The following is a 20,166-nucleotide window of genomic DNA, read 5'->3' on the forward strand; positions in this document are numbered from 1 at the left end:
CAATTAATGCATGTTTTTGGGATGTGGGAGGAAACCGGAGTGGCCGGAGAACACCCACGCAGGCACGGGGAGAACATGCAAACTCCACACAGGCGGGGCCGGGCATTGAACCCCGGTCCTCAGAACTGTGAGGCTGACGCTCTAACCAGTCGGACACCGTGCCGCCGCTGCAAAACATAACGATGGTATTGGTGAGAGGTGCACATCTAAGCTGAATGTTCCAGTGAGCACGGGGCCTTAATACGTAAGTGGAAAACCAATCATACCACCATAAATTTACCTCGATGAGGTGCTCCTCGCAAGACTTCTGACAGAGGTGTGCAAAGAATAATCAGAAGAGTTGTCAAAGAGCCAAGGACCACCTGTGGAGAGCTTCAAAAAGACCTGGAATTAGCAAGTACTCTTGTCATGGCCTGTATGCACACTCACCACGCAAGACCCCATTGCTGGAAAAAAAAAAAAGCATGTCAAAGCTCGTTTAAAACTTGTTTAACAACATTTGGACAAGCCAGTTAAATACTTGGAGAATATAGTCTGGTCGGATGAGAGCAAAATTGAACCGTTTGGATGCCATAATGCACACCACGAGGAGAAATAGCACTGCACATCCCCCTAAAAACACCATACCAACAGTGAAGTTTGTAGGTGGGAACATGATGGTGTGGGGCTGATTTCCAGAAAATGGTAAACTTCACATTATTGAAGGAAGGATGAATGGTGTCGGCACGGTGGAGGAGGGTCTGCCTCACAGTTCTGAGGACCGGGTTCAATCCCCGGCCCCACCTGTGTGGAATTTGCATGTTCTCCCCGTGCCTGCGTGGGTTTTCTCCGGGCACTCCGGTTTTCTCCCACATCCCAAAAACATGCATGGTAGGTTGATTGACAACTCTAAATTGCCCGTAGGTGTGAATGTGAGTGTGAATGGTTGTTTGTTTGTATGTGCCCTGCGATTGGCTGGCAACCAGTTCAGGGTGTACCCCACCTCCTGCCCGATGATAGCTGGAATAGGCTCCAGCACGCCCGCGACCCTGGTGAGGAGAAGCGGCTCAAAAAATTGATGGATGGATTGATGGATGAATGGGCAAATGTACCGAGACATTCTTGACAAAAATCTGCTGCCATTTACGAGGTTGGTGAAAATACAACCAGGGTGGACATTTCATCAAGATAATGATCCAAAACATACTGCCAAGGAAATCACCTGACTTGAATCCAATCGAAAATCTATGGAAAGAACTGAAACCCAAGGTCTATAAAAGAAGCTGCAAGATTTGAAGACTGCCGGAATGGGACAAAATCACACCAGAGCAATGCATGCCACTAGTTTCTCCATGCAAGAGGCGTCTTGAAGCTGTCATTGCAAACAAAGGCTTTTGTATAAAGTATTAAATTAATACCACTTGGTGTGTTCAATACTTTTTTCCTGTGTCATTTCAAATTATTACACCTAACTTAATTTCTGAGCTTATTTGTTCTACTTTCTTTGTATGTATGGATTACTTGGGTTGTTCCCAACTTCTGGTGAAATTTTCATGTCAATAGCACCTTTGGAAATATATTTAGTGATAAAAATGGTGACGTGTTAAATACTTACTTCAGCCACTGTACTTGAACTCCTTAACTTGGGCAAAGGACATACTGTAATACAAATACAGACAAAACGCACTCCACCGTTTTTCGACTGAGGACTGATTTGGAGATGCTGATTGTCATCCCAACCGCTTCACAGCTGTGAACTGCTCCAGCAGTTTGATGAAGCCAATGGAACCACATCATCTGCAAAAAGCAGAGACACAATATTGTGGTTACAAAATCTGAGTGCCACGATTGCACTGAGAAATTCTGTTCATAAGGTTTATGAGCAGAATCGCTGACAAAGGGCAGCCTCGAAACGAATCTGACTTACTGTCGGCAATGCAAACCAAACTCTTGACACTGGTCGTATAGGGGCCAAAGAGCCCGTGTTAGGGAGTCCGGTACAAAATAGTCCCGCAGTACCCTCTATAGGACCCCCAAGGGACACGGCCGAATGCCTTCTTAAAGTCCAATAGGAAATGGTTTGGGTTGTGTTTAGTTTTGTTCAATGTTTTCCTGTGTTCCATGTTTGTCGTGTGCTCATTAGGTTGTTGTGTCCACCTGTTCTCGTCTACTTTGTCGACCAATCAGCTTTCTCTAGCCACTCGTCTTGTCCAGGTGTTCCTCGTTGTCTCGTCAATTTGTTTGTATTTAGTTCCCTGGTTTCTTTCAGTTCTCGTCGGTTCATTGTCGTTGTCACATGTCTTGCCATGTCATTGTCGCTCAGGTATTTCACCAGTCATGTCTTGTTTCTTGTTTTGGGTTCACTCAAGTGTTTCTTTGTTACTTTGTGTTTAGATTTTGGACTTTGTTAATTTAGCATTTAGACTTTTTCATGATCTTTGTTTTCCTTTGTTTTTGGAATTAAATATTATTATTTTGAGATTCCCGCACTCCTGCCTTGCCTCCCTGCTTCCCTGCAATTGGGTCCACCATGTTCTTGCCTTGCATTCCTCGCCGTCGCCCTAACCATGTTCATGACACATGTAGACTGGTTGTTGTGAAGTCACATGCACCTTCCTGGACCCTATTGGGGGTGTATTGTAGAGCTGGTCCACATGTTCCGCAGCCAGGACAAAATCAATGCTGCTCCTCCTGAATCTGAGATTCAATTTCCCGTTTGACCCACTTCTCCAGAACACCTGAGGGGTGTCATCCCCATGTAGTTGGAACACCTATCCATCCATTTTCTGTACCGCTTATCCTCACTAGGGTCGCGGGAGTGCTGGAGCCTATCCCAGCTATCTTCGGGCATGAGGCGGGGTACACCCTGAACTGGTTGCCAGCCAATCACAGGGCACACATAAACAAACAACCATCCGCACTCACATTCACACCTACGGGCAATTTTAGAGTCTTCAATCAACCTACCACGCATGTTTTTGGGATGTGGGAGGAAACCGCAGTGCCCGGAGAAAACCCACGCAGGCACGGGGAGAACGGGCAAACTCCACACAGGCAGGGGGATTGAACCCCGGTCCTCAGAACTGTGAGGCAGACGCTCCAACCAGTCGGCCACCATGCAGAACATATAATGCGACAATTGTTTTTTTTTTTTTAAATTCATTTATTTATTTATCAAATGTATTTAAATTTCATCATGTTTTGTTACACCTCCAATTATATTTTTCACGAATTTGGGTGGGTGGGTTTGGATGCCCTCCAGGTAGATGCCCGAGGCCACCACTTCCTCTGCTCCCCTTTGCACGCCACTGGTCTTTATTGTGAAAGGTAATCCCAGAAGACTTGGTTTTGACTGTTGCTACATCTTTAAAAAGCAAATGAATGAGGCCTCGTCATCGATTGTTCCACCTGGCCTCATCCAATATGGCAGCAACGTCGACGTATGACACGTTCCTGAATACGTTATCTTTGTGTATGTGTGTGTGTGTGTGTAGTACATATATATATATATATATATATATATATATATATATATATATATATATATGTGTGTCTGTGTATATGTATGTATGTATACTGCGGTCAAGCCAGCCGCCCCTAATTTTGTTCATAGTAGGCATTACGGTAATAGGTCGCCAACTCGCGGCGAAGCCACTGTTAGATAAATTGTAGAAGTTATCATTTATTTGCTTAGCTTGCATTAGTATAATGGACAATTTTAGATGTCTCGCCTTCAAAAAGAAGACTCAGCATCATCCGATGGAAGGGCGCCTGGACCAAGGACGTGATCGGATGTGGTCGGGTCGTGACAGGTGTTGGTTCAATCTTATGTGTTGTGTCTTATTACTTAGAATACTATGTCTGGGAAAACCCCTCTTATTATCAAATATTTTGTGTTGTGTCTTATTGCTTAGAACATTATGATTTGTAAATCCCTCCTATTTCAAATAAAAGCAGGAGCGAGGGGGGGGGGGGATTGTTTAGAGCGTGTTGAGAGGCTGTGATCTGAACAATCTCCCATACGCCCTCCTCATGAGAAAAAGAAACCAGCGTCTTCATTCCTTTTGTGTCTATTTTTTATAATGTTGGGTAAGATAAATCCACATATATATATATATATATATATATATATATATGTGTGTGTGTATATGTATGTATGTATACTGCGGTCAAGCCAGCCGCCCCTAATTTTGTTCATAGTAGGCATTACGGTAATAGGTCACCAACTCGCGGCGAAGCCACCTTCAAAATAAAAGCTTCCCAATAATACGGATGTCAGTGCTCTTCGGTTTAGGAATGCAACCGGCAAAGTTAATTTGAATCTTGAGATACATTACATACATACATACATTAAAAAAATGCACTTTATTTGATATCTTAGGAAAAATAAATGGTAATGGACTCCACTTATATAGCGCTTTATCTACATCATCACAGTGCCCAAAGCGCTTTACAAAGCCTCACATTCACACACACATTCATAAACCAATGGGGCACTGCTGCCATGCGAGGCGCTGCCAGGCCCACTGGAAGCAAATTAGGGTTCAGTGTCTTGCCCAAGGACACTTCGACATGCGGACAGTCGTAGCAGGCATTCAAACCTGTTCTACCTACTGAGCCAAAGCCACGCCAACATAATCCCATTGGTATCGCCAGACAAGTCCAGATCTGTGTGACAGACCACCAAGGACTCCACGAAAAGAGGTTTGATGAAGATCTGATATTGTATTTCAAAATAAAAATCTCTGAAAACTGCATATGTTGCTTTCATTACCCCTGAATGAAAAAATCTGTTAAATCTTTTTAATAAGATATCGCAACACCGGTCCAGTTTTGGGGGACACTACACCACCCCAGGTCTCCAACAAAAGAGGTCCCATCCAAATCTGATGTGGCATTTCAAAATAAAAGTCCACTGAAATTGGTATATTTCACTGTCATGATCATGGATTTCAAAAATTCTTTAAAAAAAATCTCTTAGTTATCGTAAGACCAGTCCAGTTCTGGGGGACACTACACCACACCAAGTCTCCAACAAAAGAGGTCCCATCCAAATCTGATGTGGCATTTCAAAATAAAAGTCTCCTGAAATATTCATATTTCACTGTCACTGCCACTGATTTAAAACATCCATCCATCCATCCATTTTCTGAGCCGCTTCTCCTCTGCCTTGGCCTGCTGGAGCCTATCCCAGCTATCATCGGGCAGGAGGCGGGGTAAACCCTGAACTGGTTGCTAGCCAATCGCAGGGCACAGCCAAACAAACAACCATTCACACTCACAGTCACACCTACGGGCAATTTAGAGTTGTCAATTAACCTAGCATGCATGTTTTTGGGATGTGGGAGGAAACCGGAGTGCCCGAAGAAAAACCACCCAGGCACGGGTGAGAACATGCAAACTCCACACAGGCGGGGCCGGGGATTGAACCCGGGTCCTCAGAACTGTGAGGCAGACGCTCCAACCAGTCGTACACCCTGCCGCCTGATTTAAAACATTAATTTAAAAAAATCTATGTCAATACAACTTCTTTTAAGAAATAATTTGAAATAATCCTGTTCGTATCGCAACACCTTTTACCCTTTATACATGTAGGAGACAATTACAGGATGATCCTACATTACTGCCATCACCATTTGATGTAATATATCTGTAAAAAAACCCAGATTGTTTTATCATTAAATATGATTTTTTTGGGTATCAACATTAACGCTTTAACCACTGAAGTAATTTCTCATGCCAATCTGACACTGGAAGGAAGACATGCATGGATCCATTCATTTCAACAGCACTTATCCTGCTGAGTCGCGGGGTCAGCCTACCACTACTGAGTGTGGGCAAAAGACAGAAAAAACCCTGAGCTGGTCGGCAGTCCTACACTGTAGGGACCATCACTGAGTAGGAACCAAACCCACGCTGGCTGCATTGAAGTCAGGCAAATGAACCACGACACCATCAGTAACTGGAAGGAAAACAGTGTATTTTAAACAGTTACAACAAAGACGGTTTTCTATTTTTTTTTTTAAATCTTGATCAAACCCCCTCCTTGAGCCGTTACCTTATCGTGGTGGAGGGGTTTGTGTGTCCCAATGATCCTAGGAGCTAAGTTGTCTTGGGCTTTATGCCCCTGGCAGGGTCACCCATGGCAAACAGGTCCTAGGTGAGGGACCAGACAAAGCACGGCTCCAAAAAACCCCTATGACGAGGACAATTAATGGGTTCAGGTTTCCCTTGCCCGGACGTGGGTCACCGGGGCCCCCCTCTGGAGCCAGGCCTGGGGGTGGGGCTCGAAGGCGAGCGCCTGGTGGCCGGGCCTGCACCCATGGGGCCCGGCCGGGCCTGCACCCATCGGGCCCGCCCGGGCACAGCCCAAAAGGGTAACGTGGGTCCCCCTTCCCATGGGCTTACCACCTGTGGGAGGGGCCATTGGGGTAATTTCCAGTGCGAGCTGGGCCGAAGGCGGGGACCTTGGCCATCCGATCCCCGGCTACAGAAGCTGACTCTAGGGACGTGGAATGTCACCTCTCTGGCAGGGAAGGAGCCCGAGCCTGTGTGTGAGCTCGAGAAGTTCCGACTAGATATAGTCGGACTCGCCTCCACGCACAGCTTGGGCTCTGGTACCAGTCCTCTCGAGAGGGGTTGGACTCTCTTCCACTCTGGAGTTGCCCAAAGTGAGAGGTGCCGAGCAGGTGTGGGTATACTTATTGCTCCCCGGCTCGGCGCCTGTATGTTGGGGTTCACCCCGATGGACGAGAGGGTAGCCTCCCTCCGCCTTCGGGTGTTGACTGTTGTTTGTGCCTATGCACCAAACAGCAGTTCAGAGTACCCACCCTTTTTGGAGTCCTTGGAGGGGGTGCTGGAGAGCACTCCCGCTGGGGACTCCATTGTTCTGCTGGGGGACTTCAATGCTCACGTGGGCAATGACAGTGAGACCTGGAAGGGCGTGATTGGGAGGAACGGCCCCCCCGATCAGAATCCGAGCGGTGTTCTGTTATTGGACTTCTGTGCTCGTCACGGATTGTCCATAACGAACACCATGTTCAAGCATAAGGGTGTCCACACGTGCACTTGGCACCAGGACACCCGAGGTCGCAGTTCGATGATCGACTTTGTGGTCGTGTCAACGCACTTGCGGCCGCATCTCTTGGACACTCGGGTAAAGAGAGGGGCGGAGCTGTCAACTAATCACCACCTGGGGGTGAGTTGGCTCCGATGGTGGGGGAAGATGCCAATCCGACGTGGCAAGCCCAAACGTATTGTGAGGGTCTGCTGGAAACGTCTGGCGGAATCCCCTGTCAGAAGGAGTTTTAACTCCCACCTCCGACAGAACTTTGCTCATGTTCCGAGGGAGGCGGGGGACATCGAGTCCGAGTGGACCATGTTCCGCGCCTCCATTGCTGAGGCGGCCGACCGGAGCTGTGGCCGTAAGCTGGTCGGTGCCTGTTGTGGCGGCAATCCCCGAACCCGTTGGTGGACACCAACGGTGAGGGATGCCGTCAAGCTGAAGAAGGAGTCCTATCGGGCCTTTTTGGCCTGTGGGACTCCTGAGGCAGCTGATGGGTACCGGCTGGCCAAGCGGAATGCAGCTTTGGTGGTCTCTGAAGCAAAAACTCGGGCACAGGAGGAGTTTGGTGAGGCCATGGAGAAAGACTTCCGGACGGCTTCGAGGAAATTCTGGTTCACCATCCGGCGTCTCAGGAGGGGGAAGCAGTGCACCACCAACACTGTGTATAGTGGGGGTGGGGCTCTGCTGACCTCGACTCGGGATGTTGTGAGCCAGTGAAACCGGAGTGCCCAGAGAAAACCCACGCAGGCACGGGGAGAACATGCAAACTCCACACAGGCGGGGACGGGGATTGAACCCCGCACCTCAGAACTGTGAGGCTGACGCTCTAACCAGTCGGCCACCGTGCCGCATCCGTGATCATGGCAGTGAAATATACCAATTTCAGTGGACTTTTATTTTGAAATTCCACATCAGATTTTGATGGGACCTCTTTTGTTGGAGACCTGGGGTGGTGTAGTGTCCCCCAGAACTGGTCTGGTGTTGCGATATCTCATTAAAAAGATTTAACAGATTTTTTCAGTCAGGGGTAATGAAAGCAACATATGCAGTTTTCAGAGATTTTTATTTTGAAATACAATATCAGATCTTCATCAAACCTCTTTTCGTGGAGTCCTTGGTGGTCTGTCACACAGATCTGGACTTGTCTTGCGATACCAATGGGATTATGTTGGGGTGGCTTTGGCTCAGTAGGTAGAACAGGTTCGAATCCCTACTACGACTGTCCGCATGTCGAAGTTTCCTTGGTTTATGAATGTGTGTGTGAATATGAGTCTTTGTAAAGCGCTTTGGCCACTGTGATGATGTCGATAAAGCGCTATATAAGTGCAGTCCATTGCCATTTATTTTTCCTAAAATATCAAATAAAGTAATTTTTTTAATGTATGTATGTATGTAATGTATCTCAAGATTCAAATTAACTTTGCTGGTTGCATTCCTTAACCGAAGAGCACTTACGTCCGTATTATTGGGGAGCTTTTATTTTGAAGGTGGCTATTACCGTAATGCCTCGTATGAACAAAATTAGGGGCGGCTGGCTTGACTGCTCGTTTACGAGTGGCGGCTGGCTTGACCGCAGTGTATGTATGTGTGTCTGTGGCGCAAACAAACTCTCCGCAGCTGCCAGCCCACCCCAAGGTGGTGCGTGATGCCTGTAAAGCGGATACCTCAGTGGTTCATCTGGTAACAACTTTCCTGAAGGACGAGGTATAATTTCCCCATCACGTTTAAGAGCTCATTGTGATTTGTCTTCGTGAGTGTTAGTATGCTCCCTGGCTGTCAATGTACACAACACGTTGTTCAGACAGCTGGTTTGGTTAGAGATGTCCGCTTCACTAAGCTAACGCTGCACATTAGCTAGCACAATGAACGAAACCTTTCATCTCGGGACGGTTTACAGTTAAAAGACGAATATGCTTGTTTGGTGACTGTTTCGGAACAGCTCAGGGCGAATGAAGAGGCTAGGGTACAAGTCAGCGCGAAGAACCAACGTTTGGCCACAGCATTCGAGCTGCAGCTGTGATTTCAAAGCAGGAGCGAAGCTTGTAATCGGGACGTCATCTGTCATGCTGCAGTCTAAAATGTCTATTCTGTATTTATTATATATGCATACACTATTGTCAAAGAGATTTGATACATACAATAGTAATTGCGTGTTAGTTTTGGGCATACAGTTGTGTTTACAAGCATTGGCGAACATGTAACTGGTTTAAAAGTCAACTTGCAGACAGAACCATACAATCTATAACATTTAAGACAATAGCTTTTTCAAAACGTGCATTTATGAACAAATTAATCCCTGGATTAAGCGATTTTTATTTTTTTATTGATACTGTCAAATAGAATCTTGAGCTAATTACTGATATTTTAAAAAAAAAATACCTCTCACATGAGAGGATGTAAAATATTAGAAATGCCTATCAATGTGACAGTTCTGTATACGACAACCACAGTAATAATCATATTATAAATCATGTATTAAGTCTCATCAGACATTGCAGGTGTACCTGTTTCTTTTAGACCAAAGCACGTGTAACCCCTCCATCCATTTAAAATACATAAAAATAGCACTTACCTTTTCTGTACCTTTGGCTTGGCATTCACTTCAATTAAAAAAATACTATTTTATTAATAACGGAGCCCGTCTATTGGGGCTGTTGTTGCACTTTGATCATGTTAACTATCTATGCATGTACACCACATCTACCAATTTACCGCTCAGCTTTCCGTAGCACTTCAGACCATTTAATGTACTTAAAGTAAAAGTATTGAAAAATGTTAGATTTTTTGTTTGTTTGTTCGTTTTGTTGAAATTATGGCTTTCTTAGAAAAAAATAATAAACTGACAAATTTATGTTATCATCAGTGCTGACTAAGCTCTCTTTCAATGAGCGCTTCAATTAACATTACTGTCTTACACCTATCGCAGGAATAATGTTTACATCACCCGTAAATACTCGTTTACGGCACTGCCAGAGGAGCATGGATACCCCATTTTACATTATTTGAAACTGGTTTTACTTCCAGATATTTTGAATGGTATTTTCCCTTAGGATAATTTTGTTGTAGTTTTTTATCATCTTTTTATTTTATTTTATTTTATTTTATTGCTTTCCATTTAAAATGTGTTTTATAAATAAATAAAACATGAGAAAATTATCATTCATTTCATGTAATTTTTAGGAAAAATACTGTATAGAGTTATGGGGATGTAAAATGACCAAATCTGGACATAAAATATCACACAGCACTTGCGTGAAGGAATGACCTGTTGAAAATTGCTATTTTATATATGCATGTAAATTTATGTATTGTGAGACAAAAATCACAGTATATATATATATATATATATATATATTTTTTTTTTTTTTTGTAGAGCGGCTGATAGTTCGATTAGCCAATCAAATCTGTGACATGTTTTTGAATTGTTTTTCTCACAAGGATTCACGCACTAATCCTCTTCTTATAGCTTCTCAACATCATATGAACACGACCAGCACCTTTCTGAAACTCAACTGTTGAGAAACATAATTGAAAAATGCAAAGCTCAAAGTAAATGGGTCAGTGGACTTTGGGATAATGTTGGGCTTCACAAACACTGCGTTATTGTTGGCCTGCTCGTTAATTTATATTCAAATTTTCTATAATTAAATGAAACAGTTTATCATTGGGTTTTAATGATTTGCAGATAATGTAGGTAAATGCAATGAAACTCATCATGTCAACAACAATAAATTCAAGGACTCTGGACACAATCCATTTTTTACCCTTTGAAAGTAATTGTAATAAAAATAAGTCCTGGAGTCAAACTTGTGCACAATAAAACGTTTAGGAATGGTAGGGCAAGTGGTTTAAGTAATCTTTTAACGTTAACTGCCAATTAAGTGTGAAAATAGGCCTTGATGAAAAACGTTGTGTCACAAAAGTAAAACAGAAGTCAATAGTTTGTAAGATAGACAAAACCTTCATGAAACTATTTATTTATTTTTTTAACTTAAAAAAACAAAGATTTTTTTTAACAGATTATTTCTGGGAAGCCTCAAGAGAGTTCTCATTGTGTTGCAGTCACCAATAGAAGATTGGAACGAAAGAGGTCATCCAGTGTGCTCGCTGTAAGTACCTCAAAAATATTTCACGCACAACCAGGGATGCACCACATTTTGTGATCATTTTTTTTGGTGGATAGGTTTGGTCAGATGCTGACTACAGCCACTTGGGGGCAGTGTTGTGAATGCCATGCCACAACAGAAGTTCTGTTTCGTATGTCACTATCAAAACGTTTTAAGACTTGCAAGACTGTATGCAAGCTGACTATTTTATGCAACTAAAAAGGTAATCAAATATTGTGAGTACCTGATGTTCAAGGGTATTACAAACCCTATTTCATTGTGATTATCATTTCCTGTCTGGTAATAAAAAATGAGCAATAATAACAAGTCTAAGCTATTTTTCTTACCCCTCTTTTTATTATTTGAGCAGGTAGCCCTAATGAGTATGAATTTTCTTATATGGAGATCAGCAGGTGAGCCTTTACTTGTGCGGTGATATATGAGGTATGATATAATGCAGTACAACACCACCTCTTACTACAACCTCAAAAATACACACGTTACCACTTTTAACATCTCAAAATTAAAACAAAACAACTTTATGTCCACATTGAAGACAATGGTAATGCACTTTGCAGTAAATAGTTTGATATTAAAATTGTATTTTCAGAGATGACTTCCACTCCTGTTGTTGGTGTTGTTTTATTTTCTTTCTCTGTGCCTTGAGCAGTACATTTGCCTTTTGCTTCTCATTTTGGGGCAAAGGCTAAACTGATACAGCTGCTGTCTAAAATTCAAACTGCATTGTGCTGTCCAATTATTTGATGGTGACCTAAAAAAAATTGAGACAAAGACGCTGTGACACCACCGTGCCTTATATCCGTCTCACTTTGTTGAGACTTGAAACTGTAAAACTGAATGGCTGTTTTGGTGCTGACAGGTTGGCTGACTAGAGCCATTTAGAAGGAAATGTTCAAGCGGATCTTTTTGCTACCAGTGCTGTTAGGGATATGGCTTTAGATATGTCTGAGATAACATTTCACTTTTCAACAGGGATGAAATCCTACCCAGAATTAAGATTTTGACATGCTAGTCTTGCCTTAATAGCCTTGGTGAACCTCTTTCGGAATTTTAGAGGCATGTGTCCACCACATTATTGTCTTAAGCTGATTTGGTGATAGAATATAGCCATACATCCTTAAATAATTTTACTTATTGCAAATCATCAGTTTCCCTGTGCCAACTTTGCACCAGCCCGGCAGCAACAGAAAGAATGCCGTGTTAGAATGTGTCTTCTGTTCATTGATTCAGTTCATTCACTTTCAATGTTTGGCAACAATTTTATTTTCAGGTATTTTAATATCTTGATAATACACACAATTTACAAAATGGCATTATTTGTAGTTAAATTAGTTTTTGGTGATAAATTAAATTTAATAAGACAAAAAAACTTAGTCCCTGATGGGGGGCTCGTGGAAGAGCGCCTGTTGGGCGGACCTGCATCCATGGGGCCCGGCCAGGCAGAGCCCGAAAGGGTAACGTGGGTTCCCCTTCCAATGGGCTCACCACCTGTTGGAGGGGCCATATGGGTCGGGTGCAGTGTGAGCTGAGCGGCGGCCGAAGGCAGGGACCTTGGCGATCCGATCCCCGGCTGCAGAAACCCGTTCAAGGGAGGTGGAACGTTCAATTTCTGGCAGGGAAGGAGCCTGAGCTGGTGTGTGAGGTCAAAAACTTTTGCCTCGACATAGTCGGGCTCGACTCCACCGACAGCTTGGGCTCTGGGACCAGTCCTCTCGAGAGGGGTTGGACTCTCTTCCACACTGGAGTTGCCCACAGTGAGAGGCGCCGGGCAGGGGTGAGTATACTTATTGCTCCCTGGCTCTGCGCCTGTACATTGGGGTTCACCATGGTCGACGGGAGGGTAGCCTCCCTCTGCTTTCGGGCGGGGGACGCGTCCTGACTGTTGTTTGTGCCTGTGCGCCAAACAGCAGTTCAGAGTACCCACCTGTTTCGGAGTCGTTGGATGGGGTGCTGGAGAGTGCTCCTGCTGGGGACTCCATGGTTTTGCTGGGGGACTTCAATGCTCATGTGGGCAATGACAGTGAGACCTGGAAGGGCGTGATTGGGAGGAACTGCTCCCCTGATCAGAACCCGAGCAGTATTCTGCTATTGGATTTCTGTGCTCACCATGGATTGTTCATAATGAACACCGTGTTCAAGCATATGGGTGTTCAAGCATATGGGTGGCCACACGTTCAGCTTTGGTGGTCGCTGAGGCAAAAACCCGGGCTAGGGAGGAGTTCGGTGAGGCCATGGAGAAAGACTTCCAGGCGCCTTCGAGGAAATTCTGGTCCAGCATCTGGTTTCTCAGGAGGAGGAAGCAGTGCACCATCAATGGTGGCGCTGCTGGCCTCTACTCAGGACGTGGTGAGTCGTTGGGGAGAATACTTTGAAGACGTTCTAAATTCCACCGACACGCCTTTCCATGAGGAAGTAGAGTCTGAGATTCGCCCAGAGTTCCTAAAGGCTCTGGATGTTGTGAGGCTGTCCTGGTTGACATGCCTTTGCAACATTGCGTGGACATCTGGAACAGTGCCTCTGGATTGGTAGACAAGGGTAGGGGACCGGAGGGTGTGTTCCAACTACAGGGGGATCACACTCCTCAGCCTCCTTGGTAAGGTCTATTCAGGGGTGCTGGAGAGGAGGGTAAGTCGGGAAGTCGAATCTCAGATTCAGGAGGAGCAGTGTGGTTTTTGTCCTGGTGGTGGAACAGTTGACCAGCTCTACACCCTCGGCAGGGTCGTCGAGGGTGTGTGGGAGTTCGCCCAACCAGTCTACATATGTTTTGTGGACTTGGAGAAGGCATTTGATCATGTCCCTCGGGGAATCTTGTGGAGGGTGCTTCGGGACTATGGGGTCGCGAACCCCCTGATACGGGCTGTTTGGTCCCTGTACGACCAGTTTGTTCCGCATTGCCAGCAGTGAGTCGGATTTGTTTCCGGTGAGGGTTTCACTCTGCCAAAGCTGCCCTTTGTCACCGATTCCGTTCATAACGTTTATGGACTAAATTTCTAGGCGTAGAGGGGTCCGGTTTGGCGGCCTCAGTATTGCATCTCTGCTTTTTGCAGATGATGTGGTTCTGTTGGCTACATCAAGCCATGATCAACACTCACTGGAGCGGTTCGAAGCAGAGTGTGAAGCCGTTGGGATGAAAATCAGCACCTCCAAATCTGAGACCATGGTCCTCAGTCGGAAAAGGATGGAGTGCCTTCTCCAGGTCGGGAATGAGATCCTGCCCCAAGTGGAGGAGTTCCGGTATCTCTGGGTATTCTTCACAACTGAAAGAAAAATGGAACAGGAGATGGACAGGCAGATTGGTGCAGCGTCTGCAGTGTTGCAGACATTATATCGCTCCGTTGTGGTGAAGGAGCTAAGCTGAAAGGCGAAGCTCTCAATTTACCGGTCGATCTACGTTCCTACGTTCCTTTACTATGGTCACGAGTTGTGGGTCGTGACCGAAAGAACAAGATCCTGGATACAAGCGGCCGAAATAAGTTCCCCCTGCAGGGTGTCCGGGGTTGCCCTTAGAGAGAGGGTGAGAAGCTCGGTCATCTGGGAGGGTCACAGAGTCCTTCGCATTGAGAGGAGCCAGGTGAGGTGGCTGGGGCATCTGATTCGTTTGCCTCCTGGACACCTTCCTGGTGAAGTGTGGAGGGTGCTTCGGGAGTGCATGTCCCACTGGGAAGAGACCCCAGGGACGACCCAGGACACGCTGGCTAGACTATGTCTCCCGGCTGGCATGGGAAAGCCTCGGGATCCCCCCGGAAGAGCTGGATGAAGTGGCTGGGGAAGTCTGGGCTTCCCCGCGATCCGATCTCGGATAAGCGGAAGAAAATTGATGGATGGAAAAAACTTAGTTGCATATCTTTGCTTGCATTAACTGCGTCAAGCTTCAATACAAACTGTCATTAGTGCCTTACCCACATGTGCTGCTCCGTGAGTCTCTTCCACCAGGACCCGGAGGCGAACTGCCGAGGGAACAGGACGACCATCAGGGTGACGCCACAAGCCTGTGGCGTCCGGAGAGGCCTTATTGGTCTTCCAAATTGTTTTCTCTTCTGGGGACGCACATTTTTGATCCTCGAGCAATGTTTCTAACTTCACTTTTGGAAATAATTTAACAGATCCTGTTTCTGCACTCACCCTCTGATATACTGGCAAATAACCCGTCATCTGCTTTGCGGCGGCATCCGCCGCCTCATTTCCCTACTCTACCAAGCCATCACCTTTACTTACATTTTATCCAGGCCACCTTGCGGGGCTTCATTAAAGCCTCACGCAGTCAAATGACCTCATCTTGATGCTTTGTCAGTGTTCCTGTGGCCGTGAGAAAACCTGCTCTTAACCATTGTTCTAGTTCTATAAGCACTACATTACACACGTATGGTGAATCTTTGTAAATATTCACAATTTTACCTTCTGCTAACTCCAAAGCCCTTACTACCACTCTCAATTCTTCCCTTCCACCTTCGCTGATTCCTTTTACCTCAACCTGCCCGCCATCTTACTCCACCACTGCATACGCTACCTTAAGGCCCCTCTCTGGATCCCTGAAACAACAACCATCTGTATACAATATCATCTCAGCATCCGATTAGGGTGTACCTTGCAAATCCTGTCTGAGTCGTGATTGCTCTTCTGTTCTTGCCGCAGATTCATGGGGCTCTCCTTCCTGGATGGTATCTGCCATATTAATGCCTCCATGTGTATATGTGATGTGTGGCGCGTTCAAAATGTTCTCTATGCGAGTCTATCTTAAAGATGACATTGTAAATGCTGACGAAGTTACGTATGCGATTACGCCATGTGTCGTGAGTACTGTCAGAGGATGTGACATTACGATATGTGCAGTCTTTTGTAATATTTTTGCTAATCAGCCACATATCTAGTAAATGTTGGGTGTCTTTTTAAAAGTTACCGTGGGGCGACAACATTGAACCTTGGCCCTGGACACCCTAAACCCACAGCCGAGAAGGCGTCGCAGCAACAAGTTATTTTGGGACCTAAATCTTTCGTCTGGTGATGAGCTCCAATCGCCAGTGTGATGTGTGGTACCGCCGTGTCCTCCTGCTCTTACGTAAGACAAAAGTGAGACCATGCCAGTTGAAGTGACATACAAATAGTCAGAAAATAATGACCACTGGTGATCTTCAATTTTAGCTGAAAAGTGTTCTTGAAAGACTAGGTATGAGATCTATGATAATACAAAGTACAATGCAAGGGGTCAATTGGCGGAGTGTAAGGATGCAGGCTAGTAAGCCATGGAGACCAAAGTTCAGTTCAGTTCAGTTCAGTTTATTTTTGAAAGGGGACAATGCAATTTCATAAAACACATGAAGTACACATGGTTAAAAAAAGCCAGAATTAGCCAGAAGGCTAGTTTTCATCTGTAGTCCCCTGGCCATGATGTAAAAAAGCAGTAAAATACATCTACAAGACATTATAATACAGGATACATAATCAAACTATACTATTAAGAGAGAATAAAACCATAATTTTTTTGATCATAACAAAAAGACAACATAACATACTTGTCTTTTAGTGTTGGCAGCTATAGGTGTTAACTTGCCACATTTTCAGTTTTTTTGTGAAGGCCTTGTATGTTGTAAGCAGTTTAACCTCCTTAGGTACTGAGTTCCACTCACCAGCGCTCCTCACTGACCAGGCTGACTTACTGAAAGTGCTCCTGCGCAGAGGAATGAGACAGTCACCTCTGACAGAGCCTCGAGTGACACGCTCAGAGCTGTTTCTTTGGCTGATGAACTCAGCCAGAGGAGCTGGGGCCAGATCATGCAGTACTTTATAAATCAAATTTAAATCTGCAAATATGTGAAGACGGTCCCAGTTTAAAAGACTGTATTTTTTTAAAATTGCACAGTGATGATAGTGCCTTGGTTTTTTATCCATCACTTTAATTACTTGTTTGTACAAAACTTCCAATGGTTTTTTTGCATTCTGACCAGCCTGGGACCAACTGGTTATGCAATAGTTAAAGTGACTAAGAATCATCGAATGCAGGTAAATTTTTGCAGCTTCAGTTGACATTTCATTCCGAATTGCACGAAAATTTGCGAGGTTTAATTTGATATTTTTACACAATTTGTCAATATGGGCTTTAAAGGAAAGCTGTGAATCAATTATTAACCCAAGATATTTGTATTGGCTGACAATTTGCATTTTTTCTCCATTAACAAGTATGTCGGGGTCAGGTGATACTCTATTTGTTTTAGTGAGATACATGCCTACAGTTTTAGAAACGTTTAGCTGTAGACAGCACTCCTGCAACCAAGTTGTGACACAGGACATTGTATTAGTGAGTTTAGCAGCAACAGTATCTTTGGAGCGACCATGAACAAAGAAAACTGTGTCGTCTGCATACATTACGCACTCTGCTTCAGAGCAAACAGTGGGCAAATCGTTGATATAAAGACTAAATAAAAGGGGGCCCAATATTGATCCCTGAGGGACTCCAGAGGTTAGCCTAAGAGACTCTGATCTGCAGTTGTTAACTGATACAGATTCTGTTCGGTCATGCAGATATGATTCAATCCAGCTCACAGCTTTGCGAGAGAAGTTAAATTTTGAGAGCTTGGTAAGAAGAACAGAGTGATTTACTGTATCAAAAGCTTTCCTGAGGTCCAAGAACACCGCCCCTACAACTCCACCCTTGTCGAGAGAAGATTTTATTTTCTCAATGAAGAGGCATGTAGCCATTTCAGTGGAATGCTTGGATCTGAAACCAAACTGCATGGCGTGGAGAGAGGGGGAGCTGCTGATTAAATAATGGACAATCTGCTCTGACACCCATTTTTCTGCAACTTTGGAAATGGCCGGAAGAATGCTTATAGGTCGGTAGTTATTCAGAGAAGTTGAGTCACCGGATTTAAAGACAGGGGTAACAATAGCAGATTTCCAGGCCTTTGGAAAGTGACCAGATGAAATTGAAAGATTAATGATTGAGGCAATAGGAGGAGCAAGAGTTGAACCTAGATCTTTGAGCATGCTCGTGTCCATTCCAAAAACATCCTTTGCCTTAGATGGTTTGAGTGAATGAATTAAATCGATAACTTTGGTCTCAGTAATATTTGTAATAGTAAAGAACTGCGTTGTAGACAATGCAGGGTATTCCTTCATTTGTTTTACTGCAAACTTAGAAGAGATTTCTGACACAGATTCAATGAAGTAGTTGTTAAAAGCATCAGCCATCACTAGAGGTTCCGTCAGGATGTTTCCATTTAATTGAATTTGCATTAGTTTTGTTTTGTTATTTTGTGTGACACCCAATAGTTTTTTAATATAATTCCAGGTTATTTTTGAATTTCCCTTCGCACTATTCAGAGCAGTAATGAAAAAGTCAGCTTTAGATTTTCTTATTTCTTTCACTACCCTATTTCTCAGTGAGATAAAGTGCTGTCTATTGTATCCTGATTTGACCGACAACTTCAAGGAATGATCGCGTTCTTTCATCAGTTTCAGAATAAATGTGTTTAACCAAGGCAGGCCATTCTTTCTAGCTTTTAGTTTAATTATCCGTGTAAATTGTATAATAATTTCTTGTATTTTGTGGGCAAATTTAGAACAATCCTCATCTAAATTTTTACCAGCGAGTAATACATCCCAGTTTACTTCTTGGATGGAATCTTGGAAATTTTGTTGTTCATGTTTTGGTATCCTATTGGATTCAGTGGTGGCCAAGGGTTTGAAGCGCTTTTTATTTAATTTTCTTGAAACCATTATAAGATTGTGATCAGACAATCCTGTGAGCATATTGTATGGCTTCAAGATCCTTTCTGGCCTATTAGTAAAGGCTAGATCAATCTGAGTTCGGGTGGAGTTTGTAATTCTCGTAGGGCCATTAATAACCTGAGTCATATCCATATCATCCATAACCCTTTTCAATTTTTTCCTAACTTTGTTAACTTCCCAATTAACATTTAGGTCACCCATTATTATCACCTCTTTTGCAAGATTGAGTTGTTTCAGTAACATTTCCAGCTTTTCATAGAAAGCGGCATTTGATGAGGGAGGCCTATAAATAACTACAAGAATAAAAGACATTTGCTGTGACAAAGAAACAGTTAGTCCAAGAAATTCTAATCCATTCTCATCTGTAACATGTATTTCATTACAATTAAAAGTGACCTTGGCATAAATCATAACACCTCCTCCCTTAGAACCCTGTCTGTCGTTTCTAAACATTTTATAACCAGGTACAGATAGTATTGCTGAGGGCGAAGATTCATGGAGCCATGTCTCAGATAGGCAGAGGAAGTCAATATTTGAGTCAGTGAGAAGGTGATTGACCTGATCACTTTTCGTTAAAATGCTTCGTATATTTAAATGTGCACAAAGAATGCCTTTTGGTTTACGTGTTGAGTCCCATATTAATTTAGAGTTATTAACGGTTTGGAACGCCCTCCATTTCCGGTGCTTTAGTATTGCGGGGTTTGGCAGCCCCCTGTTTCTTTTATTGGCAATGTTTGCATATAGCTTTACGCTGCCAGCTTCCGCATCAGCCGTCGGTGGTGGTGGTGGTGGAGGCCCAGCCGTCGGTGGTGGTGGAGGCCCAGCCGTCGGTGGTGGTGGTGGTGGAGGCCCAGCCGTCGGTGGTGGTGGAGGCCCAGCCGTCGGTGGTGGTGATAAAGTTGATAAAGGGTGTGCACACCACGAGAGGAGGGAGACTCAGGGTTCAGGGCTGCCCAATATATGTCAGCATCTTGATCTGCCGTGGTGGCAGTGGAAAGCATAACGTGTGGTGCCCCTGGTACACAGTCAATTTCAGTCCCATCCGGGAAGCTCACTTGGAGCCCATCAGGCCCACAAAAGATGCTGGCTCCACACTTAATTAGCATGTCGCAGCCCATAAGGTTCACTGGGCACTTGTGGGAGAAGATGAATGAATGAGTCAGTGTCTGTTTTCCCACCTGCACGGGAGTAGGTTGAGTCAACGGCAGAGCTTTGGCCACCACTGAGAAGCGGACCAAGGTGACTTTTTGGTCGCTCACTGGAACCCGG

At 44.4% G+C, this 20,166-nt stretch overlaps 1 protein-coding gene across 1 annotated transcript in view; it reads left to right on the forward strand.

The window, feature by feature from the left end:
- The first annotated feature begins 8,574 nt into the window (after positions 1 to 8,574).
- The window catches only part of disp1 (dispatched homolog 1 (Drosophila)), a 113,191-nt gene continuing 101,599 nt past the window's right edge, over positions 8,575 to 20,166 (forward strand). The window contains exons 1-2 of the mRNA XM_061753629.1: positions 8,575 to 8,749; positions 11,065 to 11,154. The gene's annotated coding sequence lies outside the window, so the exon portion shown is untranslated. The remainder of the gene's footprint in view (positions 8,750 to 11,064; positions 11,155 to 20,166) is intronic.

The sequence above is a fragment of the Phyllopteryx taeniolatus genome, chromosome 18 (genome assembly GCF_024500385.1).
Source record: "Phyllopteryx taeniolatus isolate TA_2022b chromosome 18, UOR_Ptae_1.2, whole genome shotgun sequence".
Lineage (NCBI taxonomy): Eukaryota > Metazoa > Chordata > Actinopteri > Syngnathiformes > Syngnathidae > Phyllopteryx > Phyllopteryx taeniolatus.